General features: G+C 45.9%; 1 long non-coding RNA gene across 1 annotated transcript in view; it reads right to left on the reverse strand.

Moving 5' to 3' along the window:
• Positions 1-224: 224 nt before the first annotated feature.
• The window catches only part of LOC141173147 (uncharacterized), a 135,871-nt gene continuing 114,019 nt past the window's right edge, over positions 225-22,076 (reverse strand). The window contains exons 2-3 of the long non-coding RNA XR_012252597.1: positions 2,820-2,972; positions 225-648 (exon numbers count right to left, since the gene is read on the reverse strand). This is a non-coding gene — a long non-coding RNA (uncharacterized lncRNA). The remainder of the gene's footprint in view (positions 649-2,819; positions 2,973-22,076) is intronic.

Raw genomic sequence — 22,076 nt, forward strand, 5'->3', positions numbered from 1 at the left:
GAAGCCATTTACAATCACCCTTTGAGTCCGATCACTAAGCCAGTTATGAATCCACCTAACAGTTGCCTGGTCCATTGCATACTTGGTCATTTTTTCAATAAGGATGGTGTGAGATACTTTGTCAAATGCTTTGCTGAAGTCAAGATATACTATATCTACAGCATTTCCCTGATCCACCCAGTCAGTGATTCTGTCATAGAAGGAAATTAAGTTAGTCTGACATGACTTGTTAGTTATAAACCCATGCTGACTCTGGTTAATCACTTCATTCTTATCCAGGTACTTACATACATGTTGTTTAATAATTTGTTCAAAGATCTTTCCTGGTATAGAAGTCAGACTCACCGGCCTATAGTTCCCTGGGTCCACCTTCTTCCCCTTTTTGAAGATAGGAACAACATTTGCTCTTCTCCAGTCTTCTGGGACTTCTCCTGTTCTCCAAGAATTTTCAAAGATTATGGAGAGTGGTTCTAAAATTTCTTCTACGATCTCCTTCAGTACTCTGGGGTGTAATTCATCTGGACCTGGAGACTTGAACTCATTTATGTTAGCTAAATATTCCCTCACAATCTTTCTGTTTACAGATAACTTGGATTCTTCTATTCCTTTAAAAGGACAGTGAAGATCAGTTGATGTTACATTTTCTTTCTGAGAGAAAACAGATGCAAAATAGGAATTAAAAAGTTTGGCCTTCTCAACATCCTCTCTTACCATTTCTCCATTTTCATCCTGTAAAAATCCTATAGCATCTTTGACTTTTCTTTTACTATTGTTTTCATTGAGGCCCCCAGGGGTCACCGTGTCCAGTGTAGCTATCCAGCGGCACTCCAATTGCGCCAAAGTACGCTTATAATTGCCACCCCTGGTGCCTAATTGCACCATATCAATCCCAACAAACTTAAGGAGTGAGGGGTCACAACCATGGTGCAGCTTAAAGTGCCGTGGGACTGTCTTGAGTGTCGAGAAATCCGCAACATCCCTCGCAGCTACCACGTCCCTGACGTGTTCTCTGACACGGACTCGAAATTCGCGGGACGTGAGGCCCACGTAGTTTAATCCACATGGACACGTGGCCATGTAGACCACGTGCGTAGAGCTGCAGGAGATATGGCGGGTAATCCGAAACTCCCTACCCTGACTAGCAGAGAATGACTTAGTCCGAATAATGTTTCGACAGGCCATGCATGACCCACATGGATAACAACCCCATCGTGATTTGGTCACCCCGAAGGGAGTAGAGGTAGGGGCGACATAGTGGCTCCTGACCAGAGAATCCTTCAGGCTTTTCCCCCTTCGGGCCGTCATCAATGGTCTATCGGGCAGGATTTTATTGAGTACTGGCTCTGTTTTAAGGATAGGCCAATGTCTATTAAGGATCTCACGAATAGTCTGCCAGTGGCTGTTGTATGTTGATATAAATCTGATTGGAGGATCTCCTCCATACGATCTATCAGAGTTGATCAGAAGGAGGTCACGTGGGGTTCTCTGAGCCCGTCTGTAGCCTCTCCTAATAGATCTCGCACTGTAGCCACGTTCCCGGAATCTTTCGCATAGGTCGCGAGACTGAGCCTCAAATGCCGCATCGGTAGAACAGATGCGTTTGGCTCTGAGGTACTGTCCAACAGGAATGGCCCGAATGGTGGCCGGTGTATGGGCTGATGTTGCATGTAGCAATGCATTGACCGATGTTTTCTTACGAAAAACATCAGTCTGTAATAGGCCATCCTGCTGGACAGTAATGCCAATATCCAAAAAGTCAATATGGGTAGGATCCCATATATATGTGAGTCTTATGTTCAATTCATTCCTATTCAGAAGAGCAATGAAATTATGAAGCTCAGTCTCGGAACTCTGCCAAATAACAAAAATATCATCTATATACCTAAACCAACACTGCGCCTGGGCAGCGGCGCGCGCGCCACCCCCGAAAATCTCCCTCTCCCAAAAACCGAGAAAGAGATTAGCATAGGATGGCGCACACGCCGCTCCCATCGCAGTGCCGCGTCTCTGAAGAAAAAAACGATCTTTAAATGTGAAAAAATTGTGGGTGAGTATAAATTCAAGTAGTTCCAAGACCAGTGCACGAAGGGAGGCGTCCAGAGCACTGCTCTCAAGGAAGAACCCAACTGCACGTAAGCCATCCGTATGGCCAATACTAGTGTATAATGATTCAACATCAACAGCCACCAGCAGACTACCCGGGTCAAGATATATGCCATCAATTTTACTGAGGACGTCCCCAGTGTCTCTGACATAGGAGGGCAGCGTCTCCACCAAAGGGTGCAAATAATGCTCAATAAATTTACAAATAGGGTCGCATAGCCCACCAATGCCAGAGACAATGGGACGTCCTGGTGGATCTGAAAGGTTTTTGTGGATCTTTGGGAGAAGGTAAAAGGTCGGAATGACCGGATACCTAGTGCAGAGGCCGTCAAGGACTTTTTTGGGGATAATACCCTGTTCGTATGCACGTTCTAAAATGTCAAAAAGGTCTGCTCTGAAGGATGTCATGGGGTTGTCAGGTAAGGTGCTGTAAGATGTACGGTCTCTAAGAAGTTTAAAAGCTTCCTTCTCGTACTTCGCAATAGGCCAAATCACGACATTTCCCCCCTTGTCCGCTGGTTTAAAGACCACATCTTTTAATGATTGTAACTCATTTAGGGCTTGTCTCTGTTCCATCGTAAGATTATGGTTCTTTGATCTCCCGGACAATGCCCTAAGGTCCCTACTGACCAATTTATTAAATATTTCCACTTGTGGGCAGAGGGAAAAGGGGGGAAACGTCGTAGATCTGGCCAAAACAGAGCCCGGAAAAATACCTGCTTGAGTTGAGGCGCTTTCACTCTCTAACTCCTCCAGAGCCGACAGAGCCTCTCTCTCTAAAGTCGTGTCCAAATCACAGTCAGGCATTGTTTTTGCATGTAGTTTACGTAATATCACTTTTCTAAGAAATAGCTGTAGGTCCTTCAGTACTGTAAAGAAATTATAGCCATTAGTCGGAACAAAGGTCAGACCCAAAGAGAGAACTTCCTTTTGACTATCAGACAGAATATGTGTAGACAGATTGATTACCTCTAAGTTGTTCGACTTGGATTTCTTCTTCAAAACATGGGGAGGGGTCAATTTACGTTTTGGATATGTTTTGCCCCTTAATTGACCATACTGTTGATCACCCAAAGTTTTTGTACCACCAGAGTTAGCTGGATTACTTCTAGGGGGTTCTTCATCCATAGAGGATAATGATGAGACTGAATTCCACCGATTACCCGGTATCTGTCTGTTGGAGCCCTTAGTCCCTTTCCATTTGTAAACCCGTTTCAGATTAAAGTCGGAGAGATCTCTCTGATATTTTTTCGTCTTAATGGTCAATATATCCTTCTCCCATTTAAGGAAGTCAGAGTCCAAGTCCGCATTAAATTTCCTCCACATCTCAGGGGTCAGTTTAGCTATTAAAATATCCTGTAACCGACTAATCTCTATGTCAATAGTCTGTAGAGAAGATTCATTGGATTTAATTAAAAGTTCCATATAGCCCTTCGAGCATGTAGAGGATAAGTGTTCCCACTGCGTTTTAAATGTATCATCTTCAAAGTTATACGCTGGAAACACCTGAACGCGTAAACCCCTGGGGATAAGCCCCTTAGTAATATAGCGTTCAAGAAAAGATTTATTCCACCAAAGGCGGATCTTTTTATTATGTAAAGTTCTCAATTGATCAAGTAGCTCCTCATTCTCCCCCGCATTTAAAACCACAGTGGTTTCCTCCCCAAAAACCTTGTTAAGTTGCGTGAGCCAGGTCTGCTCACGTGTTTTGTGATCCATCTGTTCGGATCCACACGCTGTGAAAAGACACAGTATTAGCCAATAATGAAACAAGAACCGAACAACATGGTATAATTTCATAATAAGTCAAAATAAGGTACTCCTGCATAAACATTAGACCTAAAGAGAATAGGAGTGAGACACCCTATAAAAAATACAAGGAAATATAAGTATATTTAAAATAGCATTTTATTGAGTAGAAAAATAGATAAAAAAGGATTCATGTGACACTAAAAGAGAAAATAAAGGCAGGGTCAGAATACACACATAGCAGCCACGGCTATGGATTCGTGGGTCCCCCAAAGGGTTAAGTACAGAATTGCATTGGTCAGTAAATGATCCGTAAAGTAATTAGGCTAGTACCTATAGATATAGTGACAGCATCCATATATAAGTCCAAATAGTACCGGTAAAAAGAAGGACTAACAACTGAATGATGTAATACACACCAGGAGAAGTCACATAATCCCAAAAGTCAACGGAAAACAATACTGAAGACTCACCCATGGGGACAGTGGTAGCCACAGAGCCGTGCTACAAGCCCCGACGCGCGTTTCGCGTGGCTTCCTCGGGGGGCTGTGGCTGTGGATAGGGTAGGCACCAGTTTGTCTACCTGCTTGCTGTCTACCTGCTTGCAATCCTGCGGTCCGACAGTCTGCCTACCAGCATCTGCCAGTCTGTCTATGGATCAGTCCGCCTGCGGACCAGGAAGCATCTGCCAGATACCTGCCTGATACCTGCCTGATACCTGTCTACCTGCTTGCAATCCTGCGGTCCGACAGTCTGCCTACCAGCACCTGCCAGTCTGTCTATGGATCAGTCCGCCCGCGGACCAGGAAGCACCTGCCAGATACCTGCCTGATATCCGCCTGCTAGCCTACCTGGAGGCTTAGCCGTCACTTGCTGTGACCACCTGCCTGTCCAGAGACTCTTACCCTGCTGTCACTTGCCGTGACCACCTGCCTGTCCAGAGACTCTTATCCTGCTGTCACTTGCCGTGACCACCTACCTGTCGAGAAACTCTTACCCTGCTGTCACTTGCCGTGACCACCCGCCTGTCTTGAGACTCTTATCCTGCTGTCACTTGCCGTGACCACCCGCCTGTCAAGAGACTGTCCCCGTCACTCGCCGTGACCTCCTGCCCTTCTACCCAGAGACTATCCCTGTCACTTGACGTGACTGCCTGCCCGCTTTCCCTGGGAGCCACCCGCTTCCTTACAAGGACTGCCCCTTTGTATAGTAGTTCAGAGGTTCCACCTCCCAGACCCGTTACAGTTTGCTCGGGCCATGGAACCCGGTGGCACCCAAACTCCCTCGCTCTCGTACCTATGCCATGAACTATCCTGTCAGAGGTCCCAACAGTAGTCCATCCTGAGCCACCTGCGTAGTGTTAACTCCCGCCTGGACACACTGACTACCTCTTCGGGACCTGCTTCCAGTCGCACGACTCCTACCCCAGCAGCGTCGCTGCCCATCAATACCATGGCATCCCTTCCCGGTCCCCACCTTTCCGCCCCGCCTCGTTTTAGTGGAGATCCCGGTCAGGCACGGGGCTTCATTAACCAGTGCACCCTGCACTTTGAACTTTTGGCATACCAGTTCACCACTGACCGAGCCAAGGTGGCCTTCATCATGTCCCATCTCACTGGGGAGGCACTGGCTTGGCTAAATCCTCTATGGGAGAGAGGAGACCCCCTGGTATCCAACCTGCCAGCCTTTCTCACGGCCTTCCGGAAAGTTTTCGACGAACCAGGACGAAAGACCTCATCCGCCTCATCACTGCTACGCCTCCGTCAAGGAAGTCTCACCGTGGGCCAATATGCCATACGGTTCCATACCCTTGCTTTCGAGCTTGTCTGGGATAATGAGGCACTGGTTTCCGTCTTCTGGGAGGGCCTGTCCGGCCGGATTAAAGATGAACTTGCCGGTCGGGACATTCCTACCACTCTCGATGACTTAGTGACACTTGCCACCCGGATTGACATCCGGTTCCAGGAGCGCACCAAAGAGGTCACCCGTGAGAGGAGGTTTCCACGCCTTGCTCCTACTTTTCTGAATCCGGTCTCTTCCTCTGTAACTCCCCGGGCGCACTTGCCAGAGCCCATGCAGGTCGGCCAAACCAAGATGGTCAAAACCCGTCAAGAGTCTCGCCGTGCCGAGGGGAGCTGTTTCTACTGTGGTAGTAAGGAGCACCGGATACGTTCCTGCCCGGAGAGGTCGGGAAACGCCTGTGTCTAGGATCGCTCAGAGAGGTCGTCCTAGACAAGAATAAATCCTCTCCTTCTCTGATGCTGTCGGTCTCTATCATCTGCGGGGAGAACCGTTACTTTGAACTTGCTCAACTTGATTCTGGAGCTGCCGGAAATCTCATTTCTCAGTCCCTGGTAGAGAAATACCGCATTCCCACCAAACCTCTGGCTGTACCCTTATCTGTCGCCTCCGTGGATGGGGGTCTCTTACCACATCCCATCCAACTCATCACCGAATCCATAACTCTTCAGGTGGGAATGCTGCACTCTGAGAGCATCTTCTTCCATGTTCTGCCTGGACTCTCTCACACCCTCTTGCTAGGCCTACCTTGGCTCCATAGACATGCACCCGTGCTTGATTGGCAGACCGGAGAAGTCCTTTGCTGGGGGCAGGACTGCCATAAGACTTGTTTAGTTCCCGTTCGTCCTGCCCGTCCTTCTCCTTCCCCAGCCAATCTACCCGGCCTACCGGTTCCCTATTGGACTTATGCGGACGTCTTTAACAAAAGAGAAGCAGAGACATTACCCCCGCATAAACCATACGATTGCCCAATCGACCTGATACCCGGCGCTACTCCTCCCCGTGGGCGTATTTACTCTTTGTCCGCTGCTGAAACCCGGTCCATGTCTGAATATATCGAGGAGAATCTGGCCCGGGGATTTATCCGGAAATCTAGCTCCCGGGCAGGAGCAGGCTTCTTCTTCGTCAAAAAGAAAGACGGCTCACTCCGTCCCTGTATAGACTATAGAGGCCTTAACCAGAACACGGTGAAAAATAAATACCCCCTTCCGCTCATTCCTGAATTATTTGACCGTCTGAGGGGTGCTAGAATCTTCACCAAGCTGGATCTCCGTGGGGCGTATAACCTGGTCCGCATCCGTCAGGGAGATGAATGGAAGACGGCATTCAACACCCGGGACGGCCACTATGAATACCTCGTAATGCCCTTCGGTCTCTGTAATGCTCCCGCCGTCTTTCAAGAGTTGGTCAATGACATCTTCCGTGACCTTCTCTACTCCTGCGTGGTGGTGTACCTGGACGACATCTTGGTCTTCTCTCCGGATCTTCCCACACACCGGAGGGACGTTCGTCAGGTCCTGCTCAGGCTCAGGCAGAACCACCTCTACGCAAAATATGAGAAGTGCCTCTTTGAGCAGACCTCGCTTCCGTTTCTGGGCTACATAATCTCTCAGACCGGCCTACGAATGGATCCTGAGAAACTGTCTGCCATCCATAAGTGGCCCCGACCGGAGGGGTTGAAGGCTATTCAGCGGTTCCTGGGCTTCGCCAACTACTACCGCCTCTTCATTCCGCACTTCTCTTCCCGGACTGCCCCTATCTCTGCGCTCACCCGTAAGGGCGCTAATCCCAAAGAATGGCCGCCCGAAGCAGAGGAGGCCTTCCTTTCCTTGAAACAAGCTTTCTCCTCCGCCCCTGTGCTGCATCGTCCGGACGGCAACAAACAATTCTTCCTAGAAGTAGACGCTTCCTCCTCCGGAGCCGGAGCGGTACTCACCCAAAAGTCATCTTCTGGAAGAATGGTAACCTGCGGCTTCTTCTCCAAACTCTTCTCCTCTTCTGAGCGCAATTATTCTATAGGAGACCGAGAATTATTAGCCATTAAGCTGGCACTGGAGGAGTGGCGTTACCTGCTCGAGGGGGCTCTTCACCCGGTAATAATTTACACGGACCACAAGAACTTGGCTTACCTCCAGAGTGCCCAGAGACTTAACCCGCGCCAAGCCCGGTTGCCCTTGTTCTTCGCCCGCTTTGATTTCATTCTTCATTTTCGCCCGGCAGACAAAAACATCAAAGCTGATGCCTTGTCCCGATCCTTTTTGGTCTCTGATCTAGAGGAGGAGCCTAAGCACTTCATCGACCCCGCCAAAGTAATGCAGGTGGCCCCCGTGAATCTAAATCGTCTTCCACCCGGTAAGACGTTCGTAACAGTACCTGATCGTGAGAAGGTCCTACACTGGGGACATTCGTCTAAGCTAGCTGGCCATGCTGGTCAGAAAAAGACCCTCCAGCTTATTACCCGGCATTACTGGTGGCCTACCCTGCACAAGGACGTAATAGACTTTGTTTCAGCCTGTGCGTCCTGCGCCCGTAACAAGGTTCCTAGACTCCTGCCAGCCGGCCGCCTCCTGCCTCTTCCTGTACCTGCTGCCCCGTGGCAGCATATAGCCATGGACTTTATAACGGACCTCCCTGTCTCTGCCGGTTGTACGGTCATTTGGGTGGTCGCTGAAAGCTTTTCTAAGATGGCTCACTTCATTCCCCTGCCGGGCCTCCCGTCTGCATCTGAGTTGGCTAAAGACTTTATCCATCATATTTTCCGTCTTCATGGTCTTCCTCTCCACATCATATCCGATTGAGGAGTTCAGTTCACCTCTCGCTTCTGGCGAGCCATGTGTAAATTGCTGGGGGTCACCTTGGACTTCTCTTCTGCTTATCACCCACAGTCCAATGGTCAAGTAGAGCGGATCAACCAAATTTTAACCAGTTACCTCCGGCACTTTGTTAATGCTCACCATTCCGACTGGGTGGATCTTTTACCGTGGGCCGAATTTTCCTACAATAATCACGAGAGCGAATCTTCCTCCAAATCCCCGTTTTTTATAGTCTACGGTCAGCATCCTCGGATCCCGTTTCCCGTCTCCACCTCGGTGGACAATCCGGCTGCGGAATCTCTTGTTAGCGAATTTTCCTCCATTTGGGAAAGTACCAGATCCGCACTTCTTCAATCATCCGAGCGGATGAAAAAACAGGCTGACAAAAGACGTCTGGATCTGCCACAATTCCGTCCTGGAGATAAAGTCTGGCTCTCGTCCAAATATGTCCGGCTCAAGATTCCTTCCTACAAGTTAGGGCCTCGGTTCATCGGCCCACTGGAAGTTATCAAACAAATCATCCCGGTGGCCTATAAATTGAAATTCCGGCCAACTTGCGGATCCCTAACTCCTTCCATGTATCTCTACTCAAACCCGTTGTACTTAACTCTTTTTCCAAGTCTACAGGTACGCCTCCTGCTCCGGCTTCCGCTGAAAACGAGTTTGAGGTAGAGAACATTCTGGCCACCAAAAGGGTAAGAGGAAAGACCTTTTTTCTAGTGGATTGGAAGGGGTTTGGTCCTGAGGAGAGAACGTGGGAGCCCCGGGAGAACATCCATGCCTCTCTCATCCTTGATAAATTTCTCTCTGGCCTAAAAAAGGGGGGGCCTAAAGGGGGGGGTACTGTAGTGTCGGCGTCCTTGCCTCCTGCTAGGCAGGGACGCCGTTCCCCTCACCTCTCCGCTCCGTGCCCGGCGTCCTCCTCCCGCTCAGCTGGCAGCGCTGTGACCACCTGCCTGTCCAGAGACTCTTACCCTGCTGTCACTTGCCGTGACCACCTGCCTGTCCAGAGACTCTTACCCTGCTGTCACTTGCCGTGACCACCCACCTGTCTAGAGACTCTTATCCTGCTGTCACTGGCTGTGACCACCCGCCTGTCAAGAGACTGACCCCGTCACTCGCTGTGACCTCCTGCCCTTCTACCCAGAGACTATCCCTGTCACTTGACGTGACTGTCTGCCCGCTTTCCCTGGGAGCCACCCGCTTCCTTACAAGGACTGCCCCTTTGTATAGTAGCTCAGAGGTTCCACCTCCCAGACCGGTTACAGCAAGTTTCTGAAGAGACGTGCACAATTGGACAGCAACATTGTTTTCTTATCTAAATGCAAAAAGGAGAATCTAAGGCATTATTTCTGTGTCTTGTTGTGTATAAATATGTAAATCTTCAGATTTTGTGTTATACTATGCCTGATGAGAGTAGTCTCGAAAGCTTGCAATTTGTTACAGTCTTTTCAGTTAGTCATTAGAAGGTATCAACCACTGAGGACTCTCAAATCTAAATATTTTTCCATTTTTTTGCTTTACATTTTTGCAAAAGAAAAAAAAATGTTGGTCCATAATGGCTTTTCTTAAATTCATTCTCAAGATTCTCCAGGATGATTAATGTCAAAAGTCATTAGTCCATAACGGTTGTAGACAATCCGGACACTGCATCGTCCACAATATATTCAGTATTTGTGCCCTTCGGGAAAGCAGCCGGACACCAGCGACTGAAGTAAACTATTCCGGGTAGCGGCAGTTAGCAGACCATGGAGTTGTTGGTATTTTGGATGCAGCATCCCTGAGTGGGACATGAACATTTCCAGAAGTCAAGTAAAAGCCCTCATGTGCCAGGCTCTATTGGTCATCATGTATCTTACTGTATATGCAAATTCACTCTTTTTATTCATCTCTTTTCACTTATAGATGACAGATTATGAATTTTCTATGAATCAGTTTCTGTTTTCAGCATAAAGACCAATGACGGCCTAGATAAAGGCTCTTTTCCTTGGATGTCTCGACTTAGAAGATATCATGTTCCAATAAAAAAAATGTCACAGATCATGAGACTGTGGATTAATGGCTGAGATCTGTAGGCTTCACTAGTTAATGTGGCAAAAAGAAAGAAAACAGTAAAAAAAAAAATTGGTATAAATCTTTCAGTTTTCATTTTCTCTCAAGTTGCTAAAAAAAATGTATGAAACGAGATGAACAGAATTTTTAACCCATCAAAAAAAGAAAACATTTTAGAGATTTTACTATTTGCTTTTTAATTTTGCTTTTTTTTTTTCATTTCTGAGGCAAATCCTATTTAGATATGAAACAAGAATAATGGAAATGCAGTTTTAACTCATTAAAGACCCATTTGCACTTTTTTTCTACTCCGCCCTTGATTTTTTTAGCTTATTTTTGTAGACATGAAATGTATTCTGTGTATGTAACTAGAAATTGTAAAAAAAAAAAATGGGTGCATCATACTGTGTTGCGGGGCATTGTGTGATCATTATACTATGTGTGTGGAGGAAGAATTCTATGAAAGAACAACACTATGAAGACCAAAGAGATCGCCAAACAAGTCAGGGACAAAGATGTTGAGTCAGGGTTGGGTTATAAAAAAATTTCCCAATCTCTGAAGATCCACAAGAGCAACATAAAATCCTTTATCATCAAATGGAAAGAACATGGTACCATAATAAACCTGCCAAGAGAATGACGTCCACCAAAACTCTCAGCCCGGGCAAGGAGGGCATTAATCAGAGAGGCAGCACAGAGACCAAAGGTAACCCTCAAGGAGCTGCAGAGTTCCCAGACAGAGACTGGAGTACCTGTCCACATGACCACAATAAGCCGTACAATCCATAGAGGTGGCCTTTATGGAAGAGTGGGCAGAAAAAAGCCTTTATTTACACAAAAAATTTGTACGTTTTGTGTTTGCCAAAAGACATGTAGGAGACTCCCCAAATGTATAGAGGAAGGTGCTGTTGGCAGATGAGACGAAAATTGAACTTTTTGACCACCAAGGTATGTCTGGTGCCAAACCAACACAGCTCATCACCCCAAGAACACCATCATGCTGTGGGGATGTTTTTCAGCAGCAGGTACAGGAAAAATGGTCCAAGTTGAGGGGAAGATGGATGGTGCGAAATACAGGGATATTCTTGAACAAAACCTGTTTCAGTCTGTCAGTGATTTGAGACTAGGATGAAGGTTCACCTTCCAACAAGACAATGACCCAAAGCATACTGCTAAATCAACACTTGAGTGGTTTAAGGGGAAACATGCAAATGTTTTGGAGTGGCCTAGTCAAAGCCCAGACCTTAATCGAATTGAAAATCTGTGGTCAGACTTGAAGATTGCTGTTCACCAGAGGAAACCATCTAAGTAGAAGGAGCTGGAGCAGTTTTGCCTTGAGGAATGTGTAAAAATCCCAATGGCAAGATGTGGAAAGCTCATAGAGACTAATACAAAGCAACTTGCAGCTGTAATTCCTGCAAAAGGAGGTTCTATTAAGTAATGGTTTTAGGGGGGTGAACAGTTATGCACACTGAATTTTCAGTAATTTTTTCCTATTTGTTGTTTGCTTCACAATAAAAAGAAAACCAAATGTTCTTTACGTGAACTGATGCAAACTCAAAATAAATCTGTGAAATTCCAAGTTGTGAGGTAGCAAAACACAAAAAATATCAAGGGGGTGAATACTTTGGCAAGCCACTGTAAATATAAAAGGAACTTGTCAGATCCTCCAAGCCTTCTAAATTTCTCCTACTACTATTATGAGCACTGATTTAGTGCTTATTAATTCCTTATTTTTTGTGCACTAAAACAACTTTTTTTTAGCTATTTTTGGCATATGCTGATTATACCAGACTAGTTTGGTGGGGGGTTAGTTCACCCAGAACATTATGGCCTTAGATGACAACAACCACCTCACTACACTGCAGAGAGGAGGTGGACAGTGAGGAGGATGTCAATCCTGCCAAGGGGGTCACTATTAAAATATCTGAGGCCGGAATGTACTAGTGAAGTAATGCTCACAAAACTAGTATGAATTACTGTCTGCATTAGAATGGACTTTACTAGTGTGCAGGGTTAGGGTTCTTAATCATGCTGGGGGTGGATTTGAATGCTTAAAGGTAGTAGAAGGTTTTGGGCTAAATGCAAAACGCTATTTGTGTCAGAAATCTACACATCACCTTGAAAACACCATCCCCACCGTCAGACATGGTGGTGGCAGCACCATGCTGTGGGGAGGCTTTTATTCAGCAGGGACAGGGAACCTGGTCAGAGTTGATGGGAAGATGGATGAAGATAAATACAGGGCAATCCTGGAGGAAAACCTGTTAGAGGCTGCAAAAGACTTTGTGGGTGTAACGAGAAAAAAATGTTGAAAAGTTCACAGGGTATGAATAATTTTTAAAGGCACTGTATTATCTAAATTTATCTGAACCCTAAACTCTTCCCTAAACCAAGAGTTCCACACAGATTAGTGGCACAGTATGTCCACTCCCATTATTAAAGTACAATTCCACCATGCTATATAGGTTTCCTCAAACCATTTTATATACAAATTTAATTTACAAAAAGTGCTTTTAAGTTTCTGATGTGAACCCCTGCCATCTGTAATAATAAAAAGAAATGAAGAAAAAGCAGAATAATTGCACTTCATAATTTATTGTGCACACTATGAACTTACCGTGGCTATTTCCTTGCTTGATTTGACGCCTCCACAAATTATATAAATCTAAAGTACAGACTTTCTCATGAAACAATCAAGTTCTTAGTTACATCTCTCAATAAGTGCATCAGACAAAAGACAAAATAATTAGTTCAGACTCCCAGTGCATTAAATCCCAGTTTCTTGCAATTAACCAAACCCGGATTTACTGTAGCTAATAGCGTTATCAAGATTACAGAGTGTAACTTACAAGCCCAAATCACACACAAGGGAATCATCTGAGTAGAGATGAGCGTTGTTCGACTCGAACTGTTCGCCAATCTCAAATTCAAGATGTTTTGAGCGGTGTTCGAGCCGTTCAGCGAACACGAACGATTTGAGAAAAATTCGGCTGCTCGAGGTTATGTTCGATAACTGTTCGTGCACCAAAATCATAACTGGATTTTTTTCACAGTAATGCTGATAATTAATGTTAATACGCAGTTTGAGTGTACAGCGGGGCGGGGGGAGGGGCAGGGGATGGATCTCTGCAGGAATAATGAAGATCTCCATTTTTTTTTCTCTTTCCCGCATTTACAGTGGGGAGGTGCAATCTATCAGCCTATCAGCAGCGCACACACGGAGCGAACTGCTTTTTTTCACACAAGCAAGGGCATGTGTCATTGGCAGTGTATGTCACATGTCCTTGCCCTATAAGACCCAGCCATTTTCCCCGTCGCCACCATTTTCTCACTGCTGCAGTTGCGTGTTAGACGGCACCGCTGTTGCTGTGTGCGCTATACTTTCAGTGTTAATTTCAAGCCAATTTTCTCTGAAATATACAGATAGCTTGGGAGTAGGGAATAGTTGTGATTGCAGTCCTTTTGAGGACTAGGTTACAGCATTTCCTACGACTTTTAGCAGGCAGGTCTGTGCTCTTAAATAGATAGGTTGGGAGTAGGGACTAATTGTAATTGTAGTCCTTTTGTGGACTATTTTACAGCATTTCCTAGGACTTTTTGCCAGGCAGGTCTGTGCCAATGCTGTGCAAGTGTTTTTCACAGCATTTGGCTAAATCTAGCTAAGCAAATCCTTTTTGGCCTCTTGCAGTGTGTGTTAGTCAGTGGAGTAGCGTATCTGTGTTGCAAGCTACACCACCTGTGTATAGAATACAATTTTTTTTACTGCACCTTGCCAAGTAAAACCTTTTGGGCATTGCATCATTCTATTAGGCCATCTATACTAAGCTCCACCAGCTTGCAAATTAGTAATAATTTTTATCTGCATCTAGCTCGGAAAATAATTTTGGGCTTGTAGCAGTGTGTGGGACTTATTCTTAGTCCATCTATACTAAGCTCCTCCAGCTTGCAAATTACAAATAATTTTTATCTGCATCTAGCTCGGAAAATAATTTTGGGCATAGTAGTAGTGTGTGGTACTCATTGTATTAGGCCATGTATACCAAGCTTCACCAGCTTTGAAATTAATAATAATTTTTAGCTGCATCTTGCCTGTAAAATAATTGTGGGCATATTAGCAGTGTGTGGTACTCATTCTATTAGGCCATCTATACTAAGCTCCACCAGCTTTCAAATTACAAATAATTTTTAGCTGGATCTTGCCTGGAAATTAATTTTGGGCATAGTAGCAGTGTGTGGTACTCATTGTATTAGGCCATCTATACCAAGCTCCACCAGTTTTGAAATTAATAATAATTTTTAGCTGCATCTTGCCTGGAAAATAATTTTGGGCATAGTAGTAGTGTGTGGTACTCATTGTATTAGGCCATCTATACCAAGCTCCACCAGCTTTGAAATTAATAATAATTTTTAGCTGCATCTTGCCTGTAAAATAATTTTTGGCATATTAGAAGTGTGTGGTACTCATTCTATTCGGCCATCTATACTAAGCTCCACCAGCTTTCAAATTAATAATAATTTTTAGCTGCATCTTGCCTAGAAAATAATTTGGGGCATAGTAGCAGTGTGTGGTACTCATTGTATTAGGCCATCTATACCAAGCTCCACCAGTTTTGAAATTACTAATAATTTTTATCTGCATCTTGCCTGGAAAATAATTTTGGGCATAGTAGCAGTGTGTGGTACTCATTGTATTAGGCCATCTATAACAAGCTCCACCAGCTTTGAAATTAATAATAATTTTTAGCTGCATCTTGCCTGTAAAATAATTTTGGGCATATTAGCAGTGTGTGGTAGTCATTCTATTAGGCCATCTATACTAAGCTCCACCAGCTTGCAAATTGCAAATAATTTTTATCTGCATCTAGCTCTGAAAATAATTTTGGGCTTGTAGCAGTGTGTGGGACTTATTCTTAGTCCATCTATACTAAGCTCCTCCAGCTTGAAAATTACAAATAATTTTTATCTGCATCTAGCTCGGAAAATAATTTTGGGCTTGTAGCAGTGTGTGGGACTTATTCTTAGTCAATCTATACTAAGCTCCACCAGCTTGCAAATTACAAATAATTTTTATCTGCATCTAGCTCGGAAAATAATTTTGGGCTTGTAGCAGTGTGTGGGACTTAATCTTAGTCCATCTATACTAAGCTACTCCAGCTTGCAAATTACAAATACTTTTTATCTGCATCTAGCTCAGAAAATAATTTTGGGCTTGTAGCAGTGTGTGGGACTTATTCTTAGTCAATCTATACTAAGCTCCTCCAGCTTGCAAATTACAAATAATTTTTATCTGCATCTAGCTCGGAAAATAATTTTGGGCTTGTAGCAGTGTGTGGGATTCATTCTATTAGTCCATCTATACTAAGCTCCACCACCTGTGCATGTAATAAAATTGTTTTACTGCATCTTACCCAGCCAATCCTTTTGGGCTAATACCACAGTTTGGTCATTCAGCTCTGCTCGGTTCCCATCCATCGTTTTTTGTGCAAACAACTTCAAAGTTGTCAATTAGTTAAAAACTAGTGTTGACCGAACATGCTCGACACTGCTCGGTACTCGCCCGAGCATCACGCTACTCGGGATGTTCGGCGAGCACCGAGCATTTCCGGGTTAATCGGGCGGGAGCTCGGGTCTCCGCCCTGCATGTTTGGCGCTCTTTACAGAGCCAATGAACATGCAGGGATTGCCAGCCAGTCACTGTAATGCCGCAGCCATGTTGTTTGTGGGCATTACAGTGATTAGCTGGCCGCACAGCGTCACCTCGAGTATTTAAAACCGGGCGCCGCCATCTTGGACACAGTCGTTCCGGATCAGACAGTGTAGGGACAGCGCTGCTGATTTAGGGAGAGATATATCCTGCAAAATAGTTAGTGTAGGGTCTGTAAAGGCTGCCAGATCAAACAAACAGTCCTTCTCAGGACTAATATCCATCCCAAGTATATCAGGCAGGCAGGCAGGCTGTATAGGAGACGCAGTGGTTATACCAGCAAACACTGCATTACAGTCCTGTGTGCTGCTCCTGTTGCTGAAATTGCTGGACTTAGCTCCAGGCCCCGGGGGCCAGGAAAAATCCTTTTTTTATCTAAATCCTCTTTTTTTTTTTCCTCCTTCACAATGTACAAATCCCCATGTTATTAACCTTTTGGTGCCCCCACCCCCCCAAAAAAAAAGTGTGCCTCTGATTTTTCAGACACAAATATATCTGTTGAAAATAGTCTGGTGTAGGCCAGAGAAATAGAAGTGTGGTTTTGCAGTTCTATGGGCCATTTGTATCTAAAAAAACAGTTTGAGTGTGTCGCTCACTGTTCAGCCGCAAATATATATATATTTTAAAAAGCCTGGTATACACCAGTAAATTATTACTGTGGTTTTGATGTTCCACGGTAAAACATCTCTATTATCCTGTTTTTGGCATTTTTTGCTGTATAAAAATAATAATAGTGTCTCCCTGATTTTTCAGACACAAATATATCTGTTGAAAATAGTCTGGTGTAGGCCAGAGAGACAGAAGTGTGCTTTTGCTGTTCCACGGTAAAAAATCTCTATTATCCTGCTTTTTGCATTTTTTGCTGCAAAAAAAAAAAAAAATAGTGTCTCCCTGATTTTTCAGACACAAATATATCTGTTGAAAATAGTCTGGTGTAGGCCCGAGAAATACAAGTGTGGTTTTGCAGTTCCACGGTACAAACCTCTGTATTATCCACTTTTGGGCCATTTGTATCTAAAAAAAACAGTTTGAGTGTGTCGCTCACTGTTCAGCCGCAAATATATATATATTTTAAAAAGCCTGGTATACACCAGTAAATTATTACTGTGGTTTTGATGTTCCACGGTAAAACATCTCTATTATCCTGTTTTTGGCATTTTTTGCTGTATAAAAATAATAATAGTGTCTCCCTGATTTTTCAGACACAAATATATCTGTTGAAAATAGTCTGGTGTAGGCCAGAGAGACAGAAGTGTGCTTTTGCTGTTCCACGGTAAAAAATCTCTATTATCCTGCTTTTTGCATTTTTTGCTGTAAAAAAAAAAATAAATAGTGTCTCCCTGATTTTTCAGACACAAATATATCTGTTGAAAATAGTCTGGTGTAGGCCCGAGAAATACAAGTGTGGTTTTGCAGTTCCACGGTACAAACCTCTGTATTATCCACTTTTGGGCCATTTGTATCTAAAAAAAACAGTTTGAATGTGTCGCTCACTGTTCAGCCGCAAATATATATATATATTTTAAAAAGCCTGGTATACACCAGTAAATTATAACTGTGGCTTTGCTGTTCCACGGTAAAAAATCTCTATTATTCAGGTTTTGGTAGTTTTTTCCGTAAAGAAAAACAGTAGTGTCTCCTGACTGTTGTGACACAAAATATATCTGTTGAAAATAGTCTTGTGTAGGCCCGACATCCCAGTGTGGTTTTGCAGTTCCACGGGTCAAATCGCTGTACTATCCAGTTTTGGGCCTTTGGTATCTAAAAAAAAAGCAGTTTGAGTGTGTCGCTCACTGTTCAGCCGCAAATATCTCTATTTAAAAAAGTGTGGTATACCCCAGTAAACAATAACTGTGGTTTTCCTCTTCCACGGTTCTAATCTACTCTTTATTACCCTTTTTCCATTGATAGTGCAAGTGTAAGCTATTTTACTTCATTTACAATGGGCAAGGCGCGTGGCAAGGGACGTGGAAGTGGACGTTCTGGTGATGGTTCGAGGACGGGGCCGTGGCCAAGGTGAAAATGTGCCACAACCAACAGCCACATCTTCTCGCTCCCACTTCTTGACCGAATTACTAGGGAAGCACAGAACAACACCAGTATTGAGAACTGATCAGTGTGAACAGGTTATTAATTGGATAGCAGACAATACTTCCAGTTACCTGGGCACCACCACCTCCGGTCTGTCTTCCACACGGTCAACTCTTAGTAGCCGTGAGTCTCGACCGCATACTCCTCCTCACCCTGATGCTCCTTCCTCCCACCATGCCGAGTGTCGTCAGACAGCAAGTGATCCCACACTTGGACACTCTGAAGAGCTGTTCACTGGTCCATTTCCATATTTGGGCCCCTCGCCTGATACGCTTGAAGTGGTGGAAGAGGAGATCCCATGTTGCGATGCCCAAATATTTGAACAGCCACGGCCACAGGAAGTCGACATTGGCAATCTGTCACAAGAGGTGGACGATGACGAGACACAATTGCCAGGAAGTGAGGAGGAGGATCGTGGTGCGCAAGTGGAAGAGGAGGAGGTGGTGGATGATCTAGTAACTGACCCAACGTGGAAGGAGGACATGCAGAGTGAGGCCAGCAGCACACAGGCGGAGGGAGGCAGAGTACCCCAACAGGCAGGAAGAAGCAGTGTGGTGGCCGCAGACAGAAGACAGGCAACCGTTCCCCGTAACACCAACACGAGGGATGTTGCCAGTACAAGCGGTAGGTCTTCCAGAGTCTGGAATTTTTTAAAGACTCTGCTGATAACCCCAAAAAGGCCATATGTTCCACCTGCCATGCCAGCATCAGCAGGGGTGACAAAACTACCAGCCTGACCACCACCAGCATGATCAGGCACATGGCAGCAAAGCACCCGACTTTGTGGGGCGAAACCCAGGGTCCACGACCAGTGTCAGCGGGTGTCACCACTGCTTCTTCCACTGTTGTGCGTGCAATAGAACCCCCTGTTGTGTGTGCAAGGCAATCCCCTGTCCATACTGCATGTAAAGATTCCCCCTCCTCTCAGTCTTCACTTGTTATGGCAGTTTCTCAAGAAACAGCATCAACGTCCACATCCACGTCCCACCGCAGCGTTCAATTGTCCATATCCCAGACCTTTGAACGAAAGCGGAAATTCGCAGCTAACGCCCCACAGGCCACAGACCTAAATTCACACATTTCACGACTGCTTGCATTGGAAATGCTGCCTTTTAGGCTGGTGGAGACGGAATCCTTCCGCAATCTTATGGCGGTGGCCGTCCCCCGGTACTCGGTCCCCAGCCGACACTATTTTGCCCGGTGTGCCATCCCCTCACTACACAAGCACGTGTCCCAAAGCATCTGCCGTGCCCTCAACAACGCAGTTACTGGGAGAGTCCACCTGACAACGGACACGTGGACAAGTGCTTGTGGCCAGGGACGGTACATCTCTCTGACGGCACACTGGGTAAACATAGTGGAAGCCGGGACCCAGTCGGACCTTGGGACGGAACACATCCTCCCCACACCGAGGATTGCGGGCCCTATGTCAGTCAGAGTTGCCCCCACAGTGTACAGCTCCTGCGCATCCTCCTCCTCCTCCTCCTCCTCCTCATGTTCAGCCTCCATCTCAGATATCACCACATCAGTTACAAGCTGGAAGCATTGCAGTACTGCCTCCGCCAAGCGGCAACAGGCTGTGCTGAAACTCATAAGCTTAGGTGATAAACCTCACACTGCTTGTGAGTTGTGGACAGCTGTGAAAGAGCAGGCAGATCTGTGGCTGAGACTGCTGAACCTACATCCCGGCATGGTCGCGTGTGACAATGGCCGTAACCTGGTGGCGGCTCTGAGGCGAGGTGAGATCACACACGTACCATGCCTGGCTCATGTGCTTAACCTCGTGGTTCAGCGGTTTTTTAAATCGTACCCCGAGTTGCCAGATCTGCTCGTGAAAGTACGCCGCCTGTCAGCTCATTTTCGCAAGTCGGCTACAGCTTCCACCGCCCTTGCTGTGTTGCAGCAGCGTTTGCAGCTTCCGGCACACCGACTGGTGTGTGATGTCCCCACACGTTGGAACTCTACCCTCCACATGTTGCAAAGGATTTGTGAGCAGAAGAGAACAGTTGTGGAGTACCAGCTGCAACAAGGCCGTCGATATTCAGGTCAGACTCCACACATAAGACCTCAGGAGTGGACCTGGATGTCTGACATATGTACCATCCTGACAAACATTGAGGAGGCCACCAAGATGGTGAGTGGCGATGACGCCATCATTAGTGTCAGCATCCCACTTGTCTGTCTTTTGCAACGCTCTCTGCAGAGAATTAAAGAAGAGGCATTGCAGCCAGAGTATGATGAGATGGATCAAGAAGCGATTACACACAGCCCAGCCTCATCTCATCCCAACGTGCATTGGGGGACAATGAGGGAGAGGAGGAGGAGGAGGAGGAAGAACAGGAGCTGCTATCATGCGTTGTAGACGGTAGTACCTGTACAAGTGTCATACCGTCGGTTCAGCGTGGTTGGCCTGAGGACAGGGGGGAGGAGGAAGAGGAGGAGGAGGAGAGCATGGTCAGTCGTCATCTTGGTGAGGACATGGAAATCTTGCCCGTTACCAGTCTGGCACGCATGGCTGACTTTATGTTACGCTGCCTTAACCGTGACCCTCGCGTTGTCAAAATGTTGGGTGACAGTCATTACTGGTTGGTGACACTTGTAGACCCCGGCTACAAGGAGAACTTTCACTCTCTTATTCCTGAGGTGGAGAGGTCTACAAAAATGGGGCAATACCAGAAGGCCCTTGCTGCAGAACTCTTAAAAAAATTCCCATCTGAACACGCTAGCGACAGAGGTCACAGTTCGTTGCCCAACCAATGCGTACAGGCGAGAGAGATGCAACTCCAATCCAGCAGAGGCAGGGGAACACTGTCAACGTTCTGGGACAGTTTTCTGACACCCGCCCAGCTTATAGGCCCTGAGGCGCGGGGTACTCTCACAAGGAGTGGAAAGTTTCAAAAGATGTGAGGGAGTACCTTGCCGATCGTACCAGCGTCCTCCGTGATTCCTCTGTGCCTTTTAATTATTGGGTATCCAAGCTGGACACTTGGAATGAACTCGCTCTGTACACCTTGGAGGTCCTGGCCTGCCCTGCCGCTAGCGTGCTATCGGAGCGTGTTTTTAGTGCCGCTGGGGGAATTATAACTGATAAGCGAACGCGCCTGTCAACTGACAATGCTGACAAGCTGACCCTTATCAAAATGAACAAAGGTTGGATTGGGCCAGACTTCTCATCACCACCGAATGACAACAGAGTAACATAAAGTCAAATCCACTGTGTTATTTCGGGAGGTGTATTCACATGCACCGCTTCACACCCACACATGGGTATACGCTTCCTCGTTTCGGCTGTTTAATCTTCTTCTCCTTATCCTCAGCCTCTACCACCACTATACCACCAGGGTGCCAGCATTGCAAGTTCCTCCGTCCTAATTTTTGGCAGCTTTTGCTGGGAAAGCATAAGCAAATACCATGGGACACCTACTCCCCAATAATGGGACTTAGGTTTGTAATATGCTGTACTGCATGGCTCTTGTAAGGGGCATTGCAAGTTGCTCCGTCCTAATTTTTGGCAGCTTTTGCTGGGAAAGCATAAGCAAATACTATGGGAGACCCACTCCCCAATAATGGGACTTATGTTTGTAATATGCTGTACTGCATGGCTCTTGTAAGGGGCATTGCAAGTTGCTCCGTCCTAACTTTTGGCGGCTTTTGCTTGCAAGGCATAAGCAAATACTATGGGACACCCACTCCCCAATAATGGGACTTATGTTTGTAATATGCTGTACTGCATGGCTCTTGTAAGGGGCATTGCAAGTTGC

This window comes from Phyllobates terribilis, unplaced genomic scaffold (genome assembly GCF_046119375.1).
Source record: "Phyllobates terribilis strain yellow unplaced genomic scaffold, ASM4611937v1 Scaffold_1__5_contigs__length_1240528914, whole genome shotgun sequence".
NCBI classification, from domain to species: domain Eukaryota; kingdom Metazoa; phylum Chordata; class Amphibia; order Anura; family Dendrobatidae; genus Phyllobates; species Phyllobates terribilis.